The sequence below is a fragment of the Gracilinanus agilis genome, chromosome 3, assembly GCF_016433145.1.
Source record: "Gracilinanus agilis isolate LMUSP501 chromosome 3, AgileGrace, whole genome shotgun sequence".
NCBI lineage: Eukaryota > Metazoa > Chordata > Mammalia > Didelphimorphia > Didelphidae > Gracilinanus > Gracilinanus agilis.
In genome coordinates, this window is record NC_058132.1 from 49,710,936 (window position 1) to 49,733,291 (window position 22,356).

The window sequence follows — 22,356 nt, forward strand, 5'->3', positions numbered from 1 at the left end:
GCATTGAAGCAGAATTTCAAAGAAAACTAGAAACTCTAAGAGGTGGAGGGCAGAAGGGAGACTCTAGCAGGCCTGGGGGACAGTCAGTACAAAGCCACAAAGATGGGATTGAAGTGCTGCACATGGGGAAGAGCAAGTAGGTGCATGCGACTAAGATTGCTGAGGGGAATGCTAGGGGGCAGCCAGGTGGCACAGTGGATTGAGAGCCAAGACTAGAGAGGGGAGGTTCTGGGTACAAATCTGGCATCAGACACTTCCTAGTTGGGCAAGTCACTTAACCCCCATTGCCTAGCCTTTACTACTCTTCTGCCTTGGAGCCAATACACAGTGTTGATTCTTAGAAGGAAGGTAAGAAGAGGGAGAAAAAGAAGATGAAGATAAAAATGATGATGATAATGATGACAACTGGAAAGATAAGAAGGGATCAGAATATAAAGACCTTTCAAGGAGAATAGGATGAGTTTGTTTTAGTATTCAGGATTATCCCAGAAGCTAGAACCCATACCAAGGAGTGGAACTCACAAGAAGGAGGATTTCCCCTCAATATGATTAAGAGCTTCCTCTCCCTGGTTCTGGAACAGATGGTTTCATAAGGAGATGCTCCTTCCTCATCCCTGGACATCTTCCACCAGAATATAAGCAACCATCTATTAGGGATCATAAGATCAGAGATTTGAAGTTCTTGAGGACTTTAGAGAGCACCTGGACTACCTGCCTCATTTTATAGTGGAGGAAACAGGCCCACAAAAGTCAAGCAACTTGCCTGCCGTTTTCCAAGGAGCATTTGATTTCCACAAAAAACACGATTCTGAATCTAGTACTTTTCTCATGGACCCACATTGTCTGTGCCCTGCTTAAACCCATGAAGCACATTTTTTTTCATTGTCCTCTAGTTGGGAGGTGTTTTTATTTTTCTTTTCTTTTTGAGATCAGGATATTTTCGGTTTTGAAGACTCAGAGCACTGCCAGGAGAACTCTAGTATTTAAAAAGACGGGTCCTTGAGGTAATGAGTAGCCTGTCCTTTCTGCTACTTCTCATATAAAAACTACTCTCTGATCATAAATATAATCCTATCCCCTTGCCCTCAGGGAACTTATGATTTGAAGCAGATGATGCCCCAAACCCCCAATGTCCAGGACAGTTTATGGTTCTATTTTCATGGAGGTGGATGAAGAGAAGGACAGCTTAGGCGGTCAAATTAAAACACTAAATTTTCCTAGAGTTTATACACTCTGAACAATGTAAATAAGAGTACAAGCTGAGAGGCTGTCCATAAATCACTAGCAGTCAAAAGGCTAGCTCCCCCTCTGCATTTAGGTATCACAGCCCGTCCCCTACACCTCCTGGCATTTCCTAGATACAAGAGGGAGTGTTCCATTTGTCATCCTGACTGTCCTCCCTTGGGTTGGCTTATGCAATGATCTCAGTGGTGCCTTTGGCATGAAATATTAAGCCAAGGGATACAACTGTGGCATTTCCACTCAAGAAACATACTTTGAGAGGTGTTTTTTCTTCCTTCATTTCAACCCTTCTCTTGATCTCATATACCACACACACACACACACACACACACACACACACACACACACACACACATATACCTTTGGGCAATCTGATTGACTTCTTTGTACCTCAGTTTCCTCATCTGTAAAATAAGATGTTGTACTAGATAGCCTCTGAGATCCCTTCCAGCTCTAGTCTGAACAATAAAGGGGCCACATCTGGATTTTCTTCAAGGTTTCTTCTAATTTTAAATCTTCTGATTCTCTGCCCTTGTTGCACATTTGGCTTTGTTTGGGGTGACTTTCTGAATGGGATTGTTATCATTTGTAATAGAGGAAATAGATAGGTGGAGCAAACATGACTTAATCCTTCAGCTGCTGACCAATGCCAAGACTCATAATGGACTCCCTTGACTGTCTCTGGAGGATACATGTATCTCTCTACCTGGTGAGATAGCCTACATAATCTATCCAAATCTACCTTATGTACTCCCTCCTTCAGGAAGACTTCCCTGATCTCTCTCTCTCTCTCTCTCTCTCTCTCTCTCTCTCTCTCTCTCTCTCTCTCTCCACACACCAACTATAACTGGCATCAAAACTGGAACCTAGAACCATAGATTTAGAGCAGGAAGGAGGCCTTAGAGTTCATCTAGAACAAGCTGTCATTTTACAGATGAGGAAACTAAGGCCAAGAGGTTAAGTAATTTGTCTAAGGTCACACAGCTACTCTAATTCAAGGGCCCCCATGAAATGGAAACGATCGGTCCCTTACAGTCACTCCCCGGGCAATTAAGTTCATATTTTCCATATGTGCTTAGTCACCTATGGATGTCTCTAATCTTCCTTATTAAATTATATTCTCCTTGAAATCAGGAAACTTCTAAATATTGCATCTGCTATGGAACCTAGCACAGTTATCTGTATGTATATTGTAGTGTAGGAGACTGATACAAGGTTGTTGTNAGGGAGGAAGGGAGAGAGCAGTTGCTGAAAAGTAGATCATTTTCATCTTTGCCTTTGTATTTCCAGCAGCTATCACATAGTAGGCACTTAAAATTAATATTAGATTGCACTGTGCTTAACTATAGCTTCATATCACAGTGGCCAGAAGCTGCTGAGGAGTTTCCATGGCCCCATACATTTATTTTCTTTGAGGGATCTCTTTGAAGGGTTTAGCAAGTGGTTGGGCTCATTCCACAGATAATTCATCTGAATGCATAATTCTCATTTTGTCTGATTTATTTTCCTTTGCTCATTAAGAGCACGAACCAAAGTCACCCACAGAAGTCCTCCATAGCAGAACAGCCTTTTCCCTCTGGGAGATGGCAGTAATCCTCCTAATGTGGACTGTAATCGCTACAAGCCGGCTTCTTTTTGCATTCTGGCCTTTCCACAAGAGCTACGTCGGGCCAGAAGAACGGGCTCGTTTATTTTGTGGTGTGATCTATGGGGTCTCCCATACGGTTGATCTGAAGGGGCCTCCCTAATGCCCACTGCTATTTATGCTCACCTTAAATATGCCTAGCCAGGATCTTATCTCTGACAGTTCATGCATCATTCTGTTTGGAAAAGCAGCCTCCATTTTTACTCACCCAAGGACCCTTTGTTAATTTCTGGATTCCTTTTTTCTGTTCCTAGATGGGTAAAAATGGAGCTTTTTGTGCCAGGGAGGATGAAGCATCCTCCCTGATGTCAAAAGAGCTGGGCCCTCAGAGCAAAGCCAAGGAAAGAATGGCAGGGCTACTCCTGAGAGCTCAGCACTTTCCCCTGTCAGTTTTGCTTATGTCCTTAAGAATGGTTGTCAATGTCCATGAGAGAAGGTTTGTGGAGAAGTGATAATACGTGAAGTGTGATATGATAGAAAGAATGTGAAACTCCAAGTTAGTTCTAGACTATACTCTGCCACTGAGTTAGGTAAGCCCTTGCTCATTTGCTGGATCTCAGTTTCTTCATCTGTAATATGTTGAGTTGAATTAAATAATATCCGAGAGTCTTCCCAGCTGTGACATTCAATATTTTAAGAGCTCTTTCACCTCCAGTATTCTATTTCTAAGGTCTATCCCAACTCTAACATTCTGTATTTTAAGCACTCTTCTAGCTCTATTCTCTGTTCTAAGGTCTCTCCGAGATTTGACATTCTCTGTTCTAAAAGCCCTCCCAGCTTTGGCATTCTGTATTCTAAGACCCCTCCAGGTATGATATCCTGTGTTATAAGGGCCCTTCCAGCCCTGACGATCTCTGTTCTGAATTCTTTCCCAATTCTGACATTCTGTGTTCTAAGATTCCTCCCAGCTCTGACATTCCATGGTTCCAATTCTGGGGGGGGAGGGGGAGGAAGGACCTGCCATTAGAATAAGAAGATTTTATCTCAAAATCAGCTGGATTAACCAAGGCAGAGAGACCCAATATGTTTACATAATACACATACTCTTTGTTCATTCAGTAGCCAATTATAGAGTTTTCCTATATGCAAGCAACCATCTAAGGAAGTAAGAGGGTTACAAAGACATCTTAGAAGCAGCCCTTAGTGTAACCTAGAATGTGTGTATTAGCCTCATTCTGAGTTTATGACTAGGGAGATTATCATCTTTGTATTTGGATGTTGTTTCCTTTTTCTCTCATGAAGTGTGTTTCTTATGATTCTCCTTTTGAATGGTGGAATCATACTCAGAGTAAATACTCTAGAGATGATGATCTTTTCTGGAAAAGCCCAAGACGGAATTCTATGGCTTTTCTATGGCTTTTGAAATTCAATAGAACATAAGCTCCTTGAAGGCAGGAGATCTTCCTTCCTTCCTTCCTTCCTTCCTTCCTTCCTTCTTTCCTTCCTTCCTTCCTTCCTTCCTTCTTCCCTCCATCCCTCCTTCCTTCCCTTTCTTTCCTTCCTTCCCTTTCCTTCCTTCCCTTTCCTTCCTTTTCCTTCCTTCCTTCCTTCCTTCCTTCCTTTCTCCCTTCCTTCTTCCCTCCATCCCTCCTTCCTTCCCTTTCTTTCCTTCCTTCCCTTTCTTTCCTTCCTTCCCTTTCCTTCCTTCCTTCCTTCCTTCCTTCCTTCCTTCCTTCCTTCCTTTCTTCCTTCCTTCTTTCCTTCTGTATTCTCAGAGTCTAGCAGAGTGACTGGCACATGAGAGTGGCTTGATAAGTGCTTATGAATTGAATTATTGAATTTTTCTTTCAGGTGGTAAGTAATGGCCTAGATTCTGTTCTAATACCTTCTGTGACTATAGGCACAACATTTTATTGTTACTTGCTTTCTCCTTGTTTGAAATGGATGTGAATCATTGCACAGCTGTGTGTCTGGCTCACATGATGCCATTTCATTGATATAGATGCTTAGGTAAAAGGCATAACATAAAGCCAAAGTTCAGGTGTTTCAGGATGAGGAATAAAAATATTTCAGACCGTATTCTGTGTACTTTGCATCATCATCATCATCATCATCATCATCATCATCATCATCAGTCAACGTGTTCAGCATCATTATCTTCATCATCATCATCCTAGTTATTGTCATTGTTGTCGTCATCATTGTCATCTTCGTGATAACAACATCTGAAGAGTCAACATAATGTGTTGATTCAAGAGCTGCCCCTTGGCAGTCAGGAAGACCTGGGATCAGAGTTTCTTTAATTTGTATTTCTCCTACTCTTAGTGATTTAGGGTGCATTTTCCAATAGTCACTTTTAATTTGCACCTTTCATGTTCAGGGACTGTAGAAGCCACCTAGTTGTGTCTCCTTGTTTTACTGATGAGAAAACCAAAGCCTAGAGAGAGGACATATATACTAACTTACGTTCACTTTGGTAGCAAGTGCAAAAATCAGGATTTGAACCGAGATCCTACGACTCCAAATTCAATGCTTTTCCCCACTGCATTATATTTCTAAAAAACTGTGCACATCCTTTAACCACTTACCTACTGAGGAATAGTTCATGGTCTAAATATGTGTACCAGTTCCCCATCCTGCTCTTGTATATTGAATATTTAAAGAAGTAGTTTAGCAAAGTGTGGCAGTTCTCAAAGTATGCTCTGAGGACCAGTGGTGGTCCTCAGGACCCTTTTAGTGGAAGGGGAAAATACCGCCAAAACTACTTTCATAATGATACCAAGATGTTTTAATTTTTAATACAACAATATTGATTCATCACATAACAATGTATCTTTGAAGGGGAGGTCCTCAATAATTCTTTTGCATAAAGGGATCCTGAAACTAAAAAAGCCTGAGAATGGCTGGGAGTGAACAAAGAGGTAGCCTTGTAGTCATGAAAACTTAAATTAAAATCTTGCCTCTGATACATACAGTGACTTTGGATAAGTCACTTAGCCCCTCAGTGACTCATCCCTTGCTCTAGGACTAGTAGATATGCACAGACATGGACTCAAATCAATCAGTAAGCATTTGTTAAGTGCTTACTATGTGCTGAATACTATGTTAAATTCAGAAAGCCAAAAGACAGTCCCTGACTCATGAGAAAGAAGGCTATCCACATTCAGAGGAAGAACTGTGGGAGTAGAAACACAGAAGAAAAACAACTGCTTGATCACATGGGTTGATGGAGATATGATTGGGGATGTAGACTCTAAGTGATCACCCTAATGCAAATATCAATAATATGGAAATAGGTCTTGATCAATGACACATGTGAAATTGCACATTGACTATGGGAGGGTTTTGAGCGGAGGGGAGGGAAAGAACATGAATCATGTAACCATGGAAAAATATTCTAAACTAATTAAATTTTAAAAAATAAAATTAAATAAATTTTAAATAAATTTTAAAAATTAAAAAAAAGGCAGTCCCTGCTTTCAAGGAGCTTACTTTCTAATGGGGAAGACAACATGCAAACAAATATATACAAAGCAAATACAAAGAAATAACCGAGGGAAAGCACTGGAATTAAGAGGGACTGGGGAAGGTTTCCTGTAGAATTTTGTGGGATGTTAGTTGGGACTTAAAGGAAGCCAGAGAGATCAATAGTTAGAGCCAAGAAAGGAGAATATTCCAAGTATGAGAGACAAACAGAGAAAATAAGGAGGAAATTGAGAATCACAATTTGTCCAAGATGGTGCCAAAGGGAGTATTAGGACAGTAGTCCTGATACAAGTCTATCTATCTGCTATGGCCCCACTGCCTCATCTTCATAGATCTCTTTTATTTTTAGTCTTGAACTGTTCATTCATCCTTGCAATATCCTCTTCACCCCTTTTTCTTGTTCCTAGCACATGTATAAACACTCACCTATCTCCTAAAGTCACCTGATCTCTAGTACTAGTGCTGGGTCTGGGCATCTTGGAGCCACAATCCTAGTCCCAGCTCCTTGACTGAATCTATGCCAATCTTTCCGCGACTAAACCAGTCTCTTCTTACAGGGTTGATATATATGGAATGAGATTTGATCATGGAATAAGCAAGTAGGTAGCACTTTTGGACATGAAGCTAGGAAGACTGAGTTCCAATCCAGCTTCATATGCCTACTTATGTTTTTGACCCTGCACAAGTCAGTTAGCTTTTTCTGCCTCTATTTCCTCATCTGTAAAATGGGAATAATATTAGCACTTACCTCTTAGGGTTGTTGTAAAGATCACGAGACACAACTAGTGAAGCATTTAGCAAGCCTTATAGTGTTAATTAGGATGATGTTGGTGAGGATGTTGTTGTCGATGATGATGATGATGATGATGTTGATGATGATGATGATGATGATGCATGCCATACTCTGGTAGTTCTTCCAAAACCTAGATGTGATTATTGCCATCTATCTGCAGGTCCTCCACAGACCCCTTGTGTTTCTGCTTCCTCTAAGACAATATATCACAATGAATCATGGGCAGAGGTATGTGGGAATCCAACAAGAAGGCTTCAGAACAAATCCAGGATTTGCCTTTGACCCAAGATGGCTAGCAAGTTTGTAATCTCTGAGAAGGCAACAAATGATGTTTGAAAGATATTTCCAGGGATGTGTTTTGGCCAGGAGATGGGAGGCAGTTTTTGATTGTTTGACTTATTGTGTACCTGGAATTGTATTACCTGCTGAGGATACAAAGACAAAAAAATCGATTGTGGGGGAGTAGAGAATAAGTACCCTCCGAGTAAACAAATCTACAAATGAAAGTTTTTAGTGAGGAAAGACACTTAACAACTGGGGTGTTGGTCTTCCCCTTTTTTCCTTTTGTCCTCCATACGTATTCATGATCTCACTGCTAACTTGGCAAGCTTCTCTTTTACCACATCTCATTGGGCATACATGTACCTTTGTTTACCTGGAAAAGACTATGCCAGTGACCAGGGCTGCTGGGGAAGTTGAGTTCGAATGGGTTGCTCAGTGCCTTGACCTCCTCCTCATTGGCATTCCCAGACAAATGTACAATTACCAGATGTAGGTGAGGTGTCTTTCATGCACTGATGATCCCCGAAGACTGGACCACCATCACCCAAGTCATTCACTGTAAGCTAATGGAAACCAAACAGAGGCTAGAGTGATGGGTGATGTCAATGAGAAGAGCTGCCCAAAGAAGCTGGAACCAAACCAGGGACACTGGGATAAATGATCTGAAGTTAAAAAATAGCTCTCCAGTGGGCATCTTGATGGGTCAGTGGATAGAAAGCCAAGCTGGGAGATGGGGGATCCTGGGTTTAAATCTGGCCTCAGACACTTTCCAGCTGTGTGAACCTGGGCAAGTCACTTATCCCCTACCGTCTAGCCTTCACTCTTCTGCTTTGGAACCGGTACTTAGTAAATTTATTCTAAGACAGAAGGTAAGGGTTTGGGAGTAGAGGGTGGGGAGAAAAGTAATAGCTCTTCACCAGGATCCACTGACCACTATTGCAATTTTCCTGGACAATTAGATCCTTTGTTTTAATGAAGCATATGTCTGAGGCTTCCTTTTGAAGAAGCAAGAAAACAAGGGAGTGGTTTTGTTGTTGTTAGTGGTGCTGGTAGTTTAGCAGCAGAGATCACATGGCTTTATAGATGTCTTGAGAATATTCATTTGCCCACTGTTAAAAAATATACTGAGAAGGGATGTGTCTGGGAGCAAGGGGCCCAATGAGGATAAAATAGTTGAAGTTACTTTAGAATCAGGATCCAGAAAGACCTAACTCAAAAGGCTAGATTCATTTTTTTTTTCAGTTGAATCTGATTCTTCATGACTCCATTTGGAATTTTCCTGGCAAAGATGCTGGAGTGTTTTGCCATTTCCTTCTCCAGTTCATTTTACAGAAGAGGAAACTGAGGCAAAGAGGGTTAAGTGACTTTCCCAGGGTCACACAGCTAGTAAATGTATGAGGCCAGGTTTGAAATTTAATAGGAATAAACATTAAATTTTACATTTGGGCACCCCAAATCAGCTTCATAAATTCAAGATGCTGAAGGCATGGCTAGAGGGCAGTTTGTATTTGAAAAAGATGAGGAGGTTTTAATGGACTTCTTGCCCAGTATTTGGTACTATAGGATAGCTAAAATAGTGGGATATCAGCCTCTTGAGAAACAGAGCATTCTGGAAGAAGGAGCTGTCCTCTGCCTTAGAGTTTGGGTACCATATTTGAGAGAGGATATGGGTAAGCTGGAAAATGTCCAGATTGGTAATCAGGAGGGGAAAGAGCCTAGATATCATGCTGCAAGGATCAGTTGAAGGAGTCTGGTTCTATGCCAGAAACCCTCTGGGTATTCCGTGTTAATTGAGTTAATTAAAATTGCTGGGATATATTTCCTATGCTAAGCAACTCAGAACAAGTTGTTGGGTTTTTTCTTTTCTTTTTAAAAACTAATCCTCAATGTCAGGTCCTTCTGAGGAAGACACAAGGTCAGTTTGGAGATAGAAAAACCAGAAAGTGAAGCAACTAACAACCTATAAAAGGATTTTCAGTTGACTCCAGAAACTTCCTCTTCATTCATCTTTTTCTTTGTGCTTCTCCTGATCTCGCCTCCTTTTCCGGTGAGACCAGCTCACCTACTGAGGCAGAGGGGTTACAGGCAGAAAGAACACTTGTTGTAGAATCGGAGGACCTTGGTTCAAATGTCAGCTCTTCTATTTATTTTCTATATAATCTTGGGCAAGTAATCTCCTGTTTAAGGAAAAAGGAGGAGGGAATGAGCATTTATTTTTTTTATTTTTTTTAAACCCTTGTACTTCTGTGTATTGGCTCCTAGGTGGAAGAGTGGTAAGGAAGGGTGAGCAATGGGAGTCAAGTGACTTGCCCAGGGTCACACAGCTGGGGAGTGGCTGAGGCTGGGTTTGAACCTAGGACCTCCCCTCTCTAGGCCTGACTCTCACTCCACTGAGCTACCCAGCTGCCCCCAGGAATAAGCATTTATTAAGTACCTACTGTACACCAGGCACTATGCTAAGCTCTTTAAATTATTATCTTGTTTGATAATTGTTGGACTTCTGTGTTCCCCCTCTATAAAAATTAGGGGGCTGGAACAATTAGCAAGTCTTTAGTGAGTACCTACTATGTGCAGGCACTGTGCTATTGGATTAGACTAGAAGTATTTTCCTGCTTAAAGACTCACGATCCTATGCTTCTCATATCTGCCCTTTGAATCCCTCACACCTGCCACCAGGAATACCTTATAGCAAAGCACATCCTTTTCCTCCTATAAATCTAAGTCCACAAGCATCTATCAACCACATTGCACTAGGCATTGTGCTGGGTGTGGGGTATACTGAGACCAAAAATAAAGACCCTACCCTAAATAGCTTACTAAATTATACAGTCAACCAACAAGCATTTTTTAAGCCCTGATGATTTGCCAGGAACTGTGCTGAGTACTGGGAATCCAAAGAAAGAGGAAAAACCATCCTTTGTCTCTACAAAGTGCAATATGTAAATGACTATGTACATTCAAGATATATACAGAATAGATGCAGGGTAATCTCAGAGAGGAAGGTACCAGTAGCTGGGGTGGACTGGGAAAGGTCTGCTGTAGAAGGCAGGATTTGAGCTGATGCTTGAAGGAAGTGAGGAGAACTGAAGCAGAGATAAGGGGAGCAGACATTCCAGGAAGGGGAGACAGCCAATTTAAAAGCATAGAATTGGGAGATGGAGGGTCATATTGAAAGATCCCAAGTTCAAATTTGGCCTCAGACACTTACTCAGAGACTGGTAGGGGAGAAATTCATCTCAGCCCTTCATCTGGCAACTAATTCTTTTTTTTTCCTTTTTTTCATTTTTTTACATGATTCATGTTTTTACTTTCCCTTTCACCACCCTTTCACACACGCCCCCATAGCCAACACGCATTTCCACTGGTTTTAACATATGTCATCAATTAAGACGTATTTCCAAATTATTGATAGTTGCATTGGTGTGGTCGTTTAGAGTCTACATCCCCAATCATGTCTGCATCGACCCATGTTTTCAAGCAGTTGTTTTTCTTCTGTGTTTCCACTCCTGTAGTTCTTCCTCTGAATGTGGGTAGCGTTCTTTTCCATAAATCCCTCAGAATTGTCCTGGATCATTGCATTGCTGCTAGTACAGAAGTCCATTACATTCGATTTTACCACAGTGTATCTGTCTCTGTGTACAATGTTCTCCTGGTTCTGCTCCTTTCACTCTGCATCACTTCCTGGAGATTGTTCCAGTTCACATGGAATTCCTCCAGTTTATTATTCCTTTAAGCACAATAGTATTCCATCACCAGCATATACCAAAGTGTGTTCAGCCATTCCCCAATTTAAAGGCATACCCTCGTTTTCCAGTTTTTTGGCAACTAATTCTTCTTGCAGACTAAGTGCTAAGTTTTATTTCTAAATTGCTGAGAGTCCTGGATTTGGAGTTGGAAGACTTGAGTTCAAATCCCAGTTCTCCCATTTACTACTTATTACTACTTTAAAAAATAGTTAATAAAATATACTCCTCTGGGATGTCCCTGAGGAAGTCATTGTAATCTCTTTGGGCCCCGTTTCTTTATCTGTAAACACAAGATTTGAACCAGATGACTTCCGAGGGCTGTTCCATCTCAGAATCAATGATCCTATAACTGCAACTTCTATCACTCAGCATCCTGAGTCAAAGCCCCAGTTAGCCTATCCTAGTTATGGCTCTACTTCACATCACATCACAGAAAAAGCCAACCAGAACAGAGAGAACAATGTTACTCTCACTTGAAACACCAACCTGGCCCAGCCGAAGAATTCAAATGAAGACCATTTGGAGTGAATCCTGCTGAGCGTCTGTGTATGTGTATGTTTATTAAATATTGTAAAGAAATTACAAAATTGTAAGTTTGTGCCAGAAACCAAAGTCTAGACATTATCATCTTGTCACTATTTCCATTCTCCGAGAAGCCAGATTGCCTCACCCAGAGGATGCTCTTGGCCCACACCTGGAGAGCTGGTGATGTGATGCAGATGGCAGTCATTACAGAAGTTAGATTCTAGATACACAACCCAGAGTGTACAAGCCCATGTTGTTGGCCTCTTCCACTCTTTGCCCCCAACCCCAGGCATGTTTTCTGCCTATCTTGAATTCCTTTAAGCTTGTATTCACAATTCAGAGAGTATTACCAGTAATTAGACTGGTAAGGAAATAGAATAAAAGGCAGCCCCCCCCCAATATCCTAGATCTCTCTCTGATTAACAAAGCAGTCTCTGTCCCATGGTTAAGTCATTTGCTATACGTTCTCAATATAATGTTTCATTGGTAATTAAAATGGTGAAAGAAACTTCCTTCTTCTCTGCAAATGGAAAGTATTTAAAAGCAAGAGGACCCAACTCATCATCACTTACAGAAGTCAATGCTATGGGACCAGAAAGCCCCAAAGATTCTTTACTCATAATTAGCAATGGGGGGAAAAAAAGATTTTCAGTCAAATGCCATCAATCTTTTGGGGAAGGGAATCCACATTTAAAATTATTTTGACAAGAGAGGTTTTTTTGTGGCTGAGATTGGAAAAAGCTAAAAGCATAGTTTTAAAATGTAATTATGTCAAATTTCAATCTTTTTTAAATGTCAGCATGCTTTCAGCAATTAATGGGCGGGGGGGAGTGAGGAAAGAGATCCCAGGAACTTTTTTTCCTAGGCAGGATGATATTTCTTCTAGCTTATCGTAGTATAGTAGAGAGGTTTAGGTTTGAAGCCAGGAGACCTGAGCTTAGCACAATTCCCCAGAGTGTAGCACAGTGTCTAGCTAATAGTGAGTGAACACCTGCTTTAAAAATCCAAGTCTGACTTAAGATGCTTTCTAGATGTGTGATCCTGGGCAAGTCACTTAATTCTAATTGCCTCGCCCTTACCTTTCTTCTGCCTTGAAAAATGATACTTGGTATCAATTCTAAGACAGAAGGTAAGAGTTTGTTTATTTAATTTTAAAAAATCCTTGGTGAATGATTGAATTTTGTCCCTGCCATTAGTTTTAAAGCCCACCATTCTAGCTGAGTGGCCCTGGGCAAGTTACTTTCATCTCTCTAAGCCTCAGTTTTCTCTTCAAAAAAAGGAAGTAATGATATCCTCTACCTTCTAGCATTTTGAGAACCAATTGGAATATTCCAATAGGACAATATCCATAATATGAAATAAAATGAGCATAAAATAGTATAAAAGATAAGGGCTATGTAAATGTTAGTTTTTCTTACTATCATTGTCCAAGATCACCCAGGCAGTGAATAGTGATGCCAGGATTCAGAGCCATGGATTCTAGCTATTCTAGCACCCTGAACAGCCACAGTTAAAGCTGCAAGCACCCAAGAATGAAACTTTTCTTCAGAGTGAACCTGGATGAAACTGAAAAATGCAGGCAAAGACCAGCTGGTGTCCAGGCATCATGGACACTCACATTATCCTGCTTCTAACATGATATCTGGATACATAATGAAGAACTAATAGGAAGTTTTCCTGCCATTCGCCAACTCTCCTTTCCAGATAGCATGATTTACATTTATACAGTTTTAGTCGCTGACATACCCCCTGAGTTCCCAAGTAGAAATGAAAATGAAAATTATTTTAGCTATCATCCAGGCTGTCTAATAACAAAAACTCATTTTGTATTTATATGCAATGTGCTTTGGATTCTTCAAAGCCCTTCTCCCCTCACCCCCCAACATATTCCCCTTACCTGAACCTCATAGTAGTATTTTCAGTGAAGAGAGTAGATTCTGTTACCACAATTTTACAGATGGAGAAATGGAAAGACATAAGAGGAGAAACAAGTTGTCTGACATCACAGAGGAAACCATCCAAACCTGGGCAAGAACTCAGATCTTCTGACTAATTCCTCTAAAGTAATAACTATTATGTGCAGACTGTGACAATCAAAACTGCCCACTAACTGCTAGCTGGCATCCATCTCCCTAGAAGTGGCATCCATTGCCCACTTTGGTGCTCATGCAAGTAGACCTCCATGCCGGGCATAGCCTCCTTCTTTACCACCACCTCTTGAGATCCCCAGCTCCTTTCAAAGTACATCTCAGATGCTCTCTTGCTGCATGAAGCCTCTCAGGACATCTCTCTCCTTCCTAAAATTATTTTGCATAGGAATAGATACTGGTCCTGTGGTTTCATCAGCATTGAACTCTCAGGTGAGGAAATCCCTTCCTCCAATGCAAATTGACAGCTTCTCTGTGATTTATAGTCTTAATTGCATAGGGCACTAAGAGGTTAATTGTCTTGCCCAGAGTCAAAGAGCCAGAATTTGTCAGGGATAAAACTCGAACCCAAATCTTCCTGACTCTGAGGCCAGCTCTCTATTCATTTTTACCAATGTTGCCTCTCTAATAGAGGCATTTTTTACGTATCATTTTCTCCTATTAGAATGTCAACTCCTGAAATATAATAATCACTTAATAAATGTTTGCTGGTGGGTTGCTTTTTAAAAAAAATCTTTTTATCCCCAGTTCCTAGCATAGTGACTGGCCCACGAGGTGCATAATAAATGCGTGTTGATTGGTTAATTTTTTTTCAGTCTTTGTATTCCCCAATGTCTAGGATATAATAAGAGTTTAAAAGATGTTTGTTGAATTGAATCGAACTGAATTGAATGCTGTCTCTGGAGCTGTTCTATGTATTCCCTTACATAATCCATGTTGGATCAACTCTCCAAATCAATACCAAAGAGTTATCTCCTAAATAGGTCTGTTAACACACTCTGGGAACGGGAGACTGGCATTGAAGCCAGTTCTCATGAGTATACGCTCTGTGACATCTGGATGCATCCAACTTATTTGGGTTCCCTACATTGTCTGTGCCCCACTTCTTTTTTTTTAATTAAAAAAAATTTTAAACCCTTAATTTCTGTGTATTGGCTCCTAGGTGGAAGAGTGGTAAGGGTGGGCAATGGGGGTCAAGTGACTTATCCAGGGTCACACAGCTGGGAAGTGTCTGAGGCCAGCTTTGAACCTAGGACCTCCCGTCTCTGGGCCTGACTCTCAATCCACTGAGCGACCCAGCTGCCCCCCTGTGCCCCTCTTCTAATAAATGATCTTCTGATAAATGGCTATGGGTGTCAGAAAGAGGAGGGACCACCTTCCCTTCAAGATGGCCAGCAGCAGGTCCACCTAGAAATGCCAGTTGTTCTTCTCCAAAGCCTTGTGACCCTCTTGGTGGGGAAGCATTTCTGCCTTCCTATTCCCTACCAAGTCAGGCTCTCAGGGGTAGGTCTTGGCCCCAGAGAGCACTTCCTGGGGCATTAGGATTCTGTGGCACTCCTGCAACCCATGGACATGCATATGGGCTCTCTGTGTTCCACTGAAAGGGGGGCTCTTTGTCTATAGAACAATTTTCGTTGGATTTGGCGCCCATAACAAAGCGGTCTTTCAACATGCCCGGAGCCTATAGGGAGCCGGAGATTTTTCGATGAAAACTTCAGGAGAATTTGCCAAGTAGTTTGGAGTCTGTAAATTAGTCCTTGTTTAAAAATTTAGACAAAGCTTGGTGCAAGAGGGAAAATGCTTTCATAACATTAAAGGGCAATTACAGTGAAAACCACTTTGAAAGTTGAATGGAGCCCTTCTTTGGCAGTGGGAGGGGAGCTGAAGTGTTTGCAGGTCCGTAGCAGACCAGAGATGAGAAAGGGGGAAGAAGCAGGTTCCCTTTATTGTCATGAGCTGAACCACAGTATTCAGTTTGGCTTGTATGGTTCTGGTGCCTGTGGAGCCCGAGTTGGCAAAGGGAATAGATTGCACGGTGACTAATGTGTTTCACGAACCCAATGGGATTGGCTCTGGCAAAACAGTGAAGCAAGTGACTTTGGTCATTGAAAGGCAGAGCCTACAGGAATAAAGCGCTAATAGTGCCCCTGTACTCTACTCCTCATGAATGAATGAATGAATGAATGAATGAATGAATGAGTAGATGGATGACTGAATGAATGGATGAAAGAATAAATGGATGAATGGTTGGATGGGTAGATGGATGAATGAATGAATGAAAAAAGAACATATTTATTAAGCACTTCCTATGTTTTCCCGGCACCATTATGAGGGTAAGGGATGCAAATACAAGCAAGTGAGGTAGCACCAACTCTCAGAGTTTACATTCTAATAGAAGAAAACAACATATAAGAGAATGGTGGCCAAGGAAATCAGAGCGGTGAGGGGTGATTGGAATTGCAGGACAAATGATTAATTTATATTTTCCAGGAGTATTGAGTGATTGCTCTTTTCAGAGCCAGAGCTGGAAAGGGTGAAGAAATGGTGACGGGGTGGAGAAGGGAGACACCCCTGTTGTACTCTGCTCTGGACAAAACACTACATTTCAGAAAGGACATGGATGAGCTGGAGAACATCCATGGAAGGACAATCAGCACGATAAAGGGTCTTGAGTTCATGTCACCTGTATATTGCTTGATGGAAGGGGATGATTACCCCGTTGAAGAGAAGGCTCAGGGGGTTAGAGATTTGATAGCTATAAAGTTTTTGAAGAATTATCATGCTGTGCTCGCTTCAGCAGCACATATACTAAAATTGGAATGAGAGAATATTAGCATGGCCTCTGCACAAGGATGACATGCAAATTTGTGAAGTGTTCCCAAAAAATAATAATTATCATGCAAAAAAAAAAGCTATTAGCCTTTTTTCTGCTTGGCTCCAGAAAGCAGAAATGGGTAGACATTCCAAAGAAATACATTTAGGTTTGATATAAGGGGAAATTGTCCTACCCGAAGCAGATGGGAAGTTGTGCATATTCTCCCTCATCAGAGGTCTTCATGAAAGGCTGGATGACCTTTGGTCAGATATGTCAATAAAGGAATTCTTTTTTCTACCATAGGTTGGTTTAGATGGCCACCAAGGCCAACTCGTCAATTCTGTGATCCTTTGGTCTGAGAGTGTACTGGGCAAGTGGGAGGAGCAGAGTGAGAAGAATAAGAAGATTTCTCTTCTTGAATCTCAGCTCTGCTGACTCCTTTCAGTGTGACCTTGGAGCAATTTCTCAACTTCCTCAGTTTCTCCTAAAAGGGCCAGGATGGTCTATATCAGTGGTTCCCAAACTTTTTTGGCCTACCGCCCCCTTTCCAGAAAAAATATGACTTAGCCCCCTGGAAATTAATTTTTTAAAAATTTTAATAGCAATTAATAGGAAAGATAAATGCCCCTGTGGCCATCACTGCCTCCCTGGATCGCTGCAGCACCCACCAGGGGGCGGTGGCACCCACTTAGGGAATCACTGGTCTAGATGCTCGTAGAGTCAGAGAGTGAAAGCTGAAAAGGACATTAGAAGCCGCCAATCCCAAACTCTCTTATCTGATATATAAGGCCAATAACCCCAGAGAGATGAAAGTACTTCCCAAAATAAAACAGGTAGTGACCCTCAGAGGTGGGATTTGAACCCAGATCCCCTAGCTCTAAGAACAATGTTCTTTCCATTCAACCACTAATCCCCAGGGTCCCTTCTAGTTTTAAATTCTAAAACCTCATCACCACTTTCTGAATCTTTTGCCTGGATGACCTACCCCCTCCTCTGTTCTCCTTCATCCTTTTTTCCATTCAAATCTTCCCATAGAAAAAGAAGTCACTCAGACCTTAGTATGAATTTAGATCAATGGGTGACCCATCTTCCTTTTCACTCGAAGCTTTCCCTCTTTAATTAATATCTATAAACTGGCTTGTAGGAGAGAGAATATCTCTAATCTCCAAGTATGCTGTAACTCTAAAATATTTCCTTGGAGGCTTTGGTAGAGAATCCTGCTCCAAATCTCAACATTACTGTGACCTATGTAAGGTGATAGCCCAGATCATTGAACATCCACATTTTTTTTGGAAAAAATAATTGGAGTATAACATGGAACATGGGAGGGGAGGGATGTCACCGTCTAGTTCCCAGCTGACTGTTTCCGAGTACCCATTGGGAGCTCGGTGAATCCAGATTGTATGTGGTCACACCTCAGATGCACCACCAGGCCCTGTGTAAGGGAAAAGGCTCTGATTCAGGCTGGCTTATGGAAGGGGTAGAAATTTGCAAGCCTTTGCCTTTCTCTTCCAACAAGGCATTTAGGGCCAGAATGGTGAGCAGAGTTTGCCTGTCTGCAGTTTAGCGCAGAACTAAGTTTGTCTGTTGTCTTTAAATATCCTGAGGCCAGGACTCACACAACCCAGCACCCTAGACTGCGCCATGTGCTGCCCAGGAGGCATTTAATAAATAGTATTTGGATGGGGTGCAACGAGTTTGGCTCAGGAGAAATGGCACATTTTCACAGTTCCCTGTCAAAGCAAAGTATCATCTCCAAGCTGTTATGTTTAAAAAGAAAGAAAGTTAAATGTACCGCATATGGGAACCGTCACAGATGTAGTCTGATGTCTTCGAAGAGTTTCAAAGCCAATTTGATCTACTCTCCCCTAAAGTAGTCAACGTCAAGTATAGCTTATTTTATGTAAGGGGGGGCTCATCAAGTTCTTTTTTTTTTTTTTTGGTGGGGTGAGGGTCGATGGAACCAGGCTTGAAATGGATTTTGGGCATCTTCTTCCCCGCTCTTTAGGACAGATAGCATTCCTGCAGATCTTACGTGAATCCTTTCTGTTAAAAGAAGCAAAGCCTTCATAAGAGGCACTGTGGTACAGTGAGAAGAGCCCTATGTTTGATGTCAGATGACCTGGTTTCAGACCTTGATGCTGTCACTTATTTTTTGTGACCTGGAGAAAATGATTTAATTCCTCAAGGTCTGTAAAATTAGAAAGGTGGAACGAATAACTTTGAAGGTATCCTCTGGTTCTAAATCTACCATCCTATGAGCCACGAAAGCAAATAATCACCAATTCAAGGCCTTCAAAGGTAAATTCAACTCAATTCTCCAGCACTGCTCTCTCTTGTCTTCTCTTTTTATCTTCACTATAGCTAGACTTTCTCTTATATATTGTCTGTCCCAGTTAGAACGTAAGCTTCTTTTGGGAGGGGGTGTTAAATTTTTATTTTTAATATTTTTCCCATAGTTACATGTTCCATGTTCTTTCCCTCTCCCCTATTCCCCCTTAGCTGACGCACAATTCCACTGGGTTTTACATATCATTGATCAGGACCTAATTCCATATTACTGATAGTTGGACTAGAGTTATCGTTTAGTGTCTACATCCCCAATAATATCGCCATGTAGAATGTAAGCTTCTTGAGAGCATGAACTTTGGGGATTTTTCCATTTTAATCCCCAGCTGTTAGCACAGTGATTTTTGTTGTTTTTCACTTATGTCTGACTCAAGTTTTCTCAGTAAAGATACTGGAATGGTTTTCCATTTCCTTCTCCAGCCCGTTTTACAGATGAGGAAACTGAGGCAAACAGGGTTAAGTGACTTGCCAAGAGTCACACAGGTGAGTAAGTGTCTGAGGCTAGATTTGAACTCATAAAGATGAGTCTTCTTGACTCTTAAGTCCAGTGCTCTATCCACTGTAAGTGATTAATAAATGTTTTTCATTCATTCATCCCTTTATTCAATTCATTTCAGTAGGTTTTAAGCATTTTGTATTGAGCTCTAGATCGGAGCAAAATTTCAAACATCTCTGTTCTAATGAAAAACTTTCCCATCAGCCCTTGATCCCAGGCATCTCAGGTCATGATGTTCTCTGCTGGGGTGACTAATAGCATAGTTCCTGAAATGATCCTAACCAGGCATTTTACATAGAGGAGCCTTCGTGTGTCTACCCCACTTCCATTAATATCCCCAGGAGATATATGAATGGGCTGAGAGGGGAATGGTCCCCAGAGGCTATGATATGAGCCCTGTCCAAAGTGCTGCATGTCTATGGGGGCTCACACTTGAACTGGAATAAAGATGATCCCTACTGAATTGGAGCATCTGGACTAACGTTTCAAATCCTGCCCCAACTCCCCCTGGTCCTCAACTGACAAAGTGGGTGACTGCTCAATATGCTCTCTCTTTTTCCAAAAATTTGCACACTATAACCATAAAGAGAACCTCCTCCAGCAGAAGGCTGGGTACGTGTTCCTGCTACACAAGGAACGTCGGCAATAACTCACATCTCTGTTACATCTCATGACCTCCAAAGCATTGTTCCTTAAGCGTATTATAAAATTGAGAAGCAAAATGTGTGGTTATTCCCATTTTATGGCTAAGAAACTGATGCATAGACACAGTGAATATGTAATACATATATACATATATAATAAGGGGCAGAGACAGGACTTGAACTCAGATCCTCTAACTCAAAACCCATTCTTGGGGACAGCTGGGTGGTTCACTGGATAGAGAGCCAGGCCTGGAGACAGGAGGTCCTGGGTTAAAATCTGGCCTCAGATACTTCCTAACTGTGTGACCCTGGACAAGTCACTTAACCCCCATTGCCTAGTCTATACCGCTTTTCTTCATTGGAACTGATATGTAGTACCAATTCTAACGTGGAAGGTAAGGGTTTAAACAAAAAATTCTTACCACGTTGCCTGTCTTCTACGATATTGGATAGATTGGTCATGGATACAAGGAGAAACCCTTTGGCTCTCAGAGAGCTGAGGTCTGTTTGGACTCTACTCACACCACAATCACCCTCATCCCCACCTCATGATTACTTCCCGGAGTATTGTAATAGCCTTCACATTAGTGGTCCTTCCTTCAGTTTCTCTCCAGTCTAGCCTATCCTCCTTCATATCTGCCAACTTGAAATTTTTAAAGCACAGATCTAATTCGGTCACTCCCAGGGACAAGAAGATTCAGTGGCTCCCTATCACCTCAAAGATATTGTGTAAACACACCTGTTTGACTTTTACTAGGCTCCAGCCTATATCTCCAGCCAATTACATATTACCCTCACAAACTCATCATCTGAATCTAACCATAAAGCTCACTGGCTCTGAGTTAGAGAATTTGGGTTCAAATCCAGCCTCCACCCCTTACTTACTTTAAAGTCATTTCCTCATCTGTAAAATGAAGGGGTTGTACTCTAAAGTTCCTTCTAGTTCAATATCTTTGATCCTCTGACATCCCGTCTCCTGCCTGCGTGTCTTTGTATGGTCTGTCCTCCATGCCTGAAATGTTCTCCTTCCTTATCTGTCCTTCTTGGAAATCCCTTCAACATTCAGCTTCAGTCTCTACTCCCACAAGAAACCTTCTTTTAATTCCCAAGTTCTTAACACTAAAATGTGGTTCAGTCATTTTGGTTATCCCCAACTTTACATGATCCAATTTGGGGTTTTCTTGGCAAAGGTACAACAATGGCTTTCCATTTCCTTCTCCAGCTCATTTTACCGATGAGGAAACTGAGGCAAAGAGGGTGAAGTGACCTGCCCAGCATCACACAACTAGTTTGCCATTTCCTTCTCTGGCTCATTTTACAGATGAGGAAACTGAGGCAAGCAGGGTTAAATGACTTGTTTAGAGTCACACAGCAAAGATTCCAGAGTGGTTTGCCATTTCCTTCTCCAACTCATTTTACAGATGAGGAAACTGAGGCAAAGAAGGTGAAATGACTTGCCCAGAGTCACAGAGCTGGTAGGTATCTTATCTGAGGCTAGATTTAAACTCAGGAAGATGAGTCTTCTTGATTCCAGGCCCAGGACTCTATCTACTGTGCTGCTAGCTGCCACCCCCTGCCCATTCCTTGGCATATACTTATTTATCTGTGTGCTTGTTTCTCCCAGTAGAAGGTCAGCTGCTTGAGGGCAGAGACTGCTTTCGCCTTTGTATGTCTAGCACAGTGCCTGGCACGTAGCTGTGACTTAGTGAAATGCTTATAGTGCTAAATTGTATCGTACTGAATTACTGTTGAATTGAACTGAACTCAGTAAATGTTAGCAGCTATTAAAGTGTCCCACTCCAAACCACAGTCCTGTGATTTCCTGCTGGTCCTGATCACTCCAGGAAAGCTGACTAATAGCATTCTTGGGAGGGGGGAGAAGAGGGGAGGGGAGGGGGACTATTTTCTATGGATGATTCTAGCTTGTTAGTCTATGGTGGATGATTTCCTTCCCCCCACCCCATTCAGTTACATCCTGTTTATATAGGCCAGGACCTGCTCCCTTTGTTAGCTATCTTGCCTTTCCTAAGCCATGAATGGGAACGCAGCTTGGTGCTTTTTGACGGTCTTATATATTGGGCTTTTGGAAGTGCCATCAAGGGTCAGAAAATGTTGACTAGGAAGGATGCCCCCAGCCCAGGAATGTGAGCAGTGTTTCCTAGGAGATATTCCCTCTCTCCCAGCAGTCATCACCTTGATCTTGAGACTGACCCACACGTGGAAGGTGAGAGTCATCATTGTTTTCATTTTTTCCTTTTCCTTGCCCCTTCCAAAAAGAAGTTAATTTCTGCTTGGTGGGCTCTGAAAATAAAAACTCAGTCTATAAGCATTGACATATTTTATAACTTCCTGGGCAAATTGTGGTGATAGAAAGAAAGAAGGAAGGAAGGAAAGAAGGAAAGAAGGAAGGAAGGAAGGAAGGAAGGAAGGAAGGAAGGAAGGAAGGAAGGAAGGAAGGAAGGAAG

At 41.7% G+C, this 22,356-nt stretch overlaps 1 protein-coding gene and 1 non-coding gene across 2 annotated transcripts in view; both read left to right on the plus strand.

Moving 5' to 3' along the window:
- KAZN (kazrin, periplakin interacting protein) overlaps positions 1–22,356 on the plus strand; it is a 621,239-nt gene that overhangs the window by 17,809 nt on the left and 581,074 nt on the right. The gene's annotated exons all lie outside the window — the stretch shown is intronic.
- On the plus strand, positions 16,372–16,474 carry LOC123243367. Its single transcript, XR_006505911.1, has one exon. It is a non-coding gene; the product is annotated as a U6 spliceosomal RNA (small nuclear RNA).